This window comes from Pinus tabuliformis, chromosome 4_1 (assembly GCF_031772625.1).
Source record: "Pinus tabuliformis cultivar Carrire ecotype Pingquan chromosome 4_1, CPIR1, whole genome shotgun sequence".
In the NCBI taxonomy this organism is placed as follows: Eukaryota; Viridiplantae; Streptophyta; class Pinopsida; order Pinales; family Pinaceae; genus Pinus; species Pinus tabuliformis.
In genome coordinates, this window is record NC_142303.1 from 777,870,408 (window position 1) to 777,872,180 (window position 1,773).

General features: G+C 31.4%; 1 pseudogene; it reads left to right on the forward strand.

The window, feature by feature from the left end:
* The first annotated feature begins 250 nt into the window (after nucleotides 1-250).
* On the forward strand, nucleotides 251-877 carry LOC149178440 (uncharacterized; annotated as a pseudogene).
* Nucleotides 878-1,773: the final 896 nt, after the last annotated feature.

Below are 1,773 nucleotides of genomic sequence, written 5' to 3' on the forward strand. Positions count from 1 at the left end.
TTTCCACTAGTAATTGGTGATGGGATTGAGGCACCAATGGATGCAACTATACCTTATGATGAAAAACCATGGAGTGATATGTTGTATGCATAATAGCACCCTACACATTAAATTTATTCTAAAAGGCCTTCAATTTTGTAGAACTTCCTCAGGAATTTTCATGACATAGTGTTTTTTATGCTCAAACTTATAGGCTTAACATGTTAGATTCCAAAGTTTCTTCCACGACACCACTATGTCCTTTAGAAGGATGTAGAAAGAGGCTATAAAACCTGAGGAGATAGCATAGAATAACCTTCTCAATGCATATTCCAGGTTAGGGAAGCATACTAAATAAAATGAAGTTTTCATTGAAATTTAGGATGCATGTTATTTTGTATATTCCTATACTTACCTCTCACTATTTTTTGCTTATACTAATTGTCAAATATTTCAAGAAGAAAAAGACCTCGTCAAGAGAATGCATTGACAAGAGTTGGCCCTAGGAATTACCCATTTTAGTCATATGGTTTTTGCATTTGCAAAGGCTAAATTGGTTGAGGATGCTTCTAAGTTATACATGGAGATAGTAAAGACAGGAACTGAGGATGACTTGGCTTGTCACCACAAAATACTTAAGATATACTATGACAATTGTCACACACATGAAGGGATTTTATTTTTCAAAAATTTACAAAATTATGTAGAATGAGATGGGCACATTTATAGAATGGCTATTGATATTTATGAATCTGTGAGGAAGATTTTAGAGGAAATATATATTTTACAGTTCATGGAAAGCAAGGGATTTTCCTATCAATTGAAATTCAAGGATGGAACCAAACTCAACACTTTTGATCCAATGTACTCAACATGCAAAAGAGATACATTTAGTTAGAAATATAGACATCTACATGGGTGACTATTTGGGACAATCATTGAAAATAGACAACATCTCCATACGAATTTGGTGTTTACTCATATTATATATTACACTAATGACCGATGAGGAAGGGTAGTGCAATTGTCCAATAGAAATTAGCAATAAAAAATGGTTCCTTTTAAACAAAAGGAAATAGTGAAGTATACAAGGATTTTACATATGCCCATGCATTCTTTTAATGTTTTGAATTACCTCGTCAATAGTGAAGTATCTTATTTGTAATTGTGTATATGTCCAAGGGATGAAACAATAAACTTTCCTTTGTATTTTACCAATTATTGTGTTTTAAACACAACGAAAGAACCCATGGATTAAGTAGGAGTATATTTTTGAAATGGTAATGATGAAATCTTTTATACAATTTATCATGGAGCTGAAATTTGTTACCATGAATGTAAATTTTTCCCAAATGATTATTATTTATATTCTCTAGATCATCTGCTAAGCCCAATTCTCAAGAAAAATCATATGTAGTAATTGTGGTAAATATGGAAGCACTTAGTGAAATTGTATTTAGATAGAGTCATAGTTGGAGATGGAAGAATTTTTTTAAATCGTACTTTACCAGGTGGAAAAAAATATATTGTTCAAAATAGGATAAAATTACATCTGGTTAAAATAGGTGGAAATGTTTCCTAACTTATTATGAAGTTGAGATAACACATAGCTAAAGGTGTCAAGTTCATTTCTTTTCATAGATATCAGTTTCATGATTCTAGGTAGGGGCCTAGATTTGTAAGGAATAAAAAATTCAACCATTTATGTTAGGGGAAATGGCTTTTGGAGAGAACTTGCAATCTATATTTTTGAGTTGTTTTCTCTTACTATATTTCATCTAGAGATTCATGTTT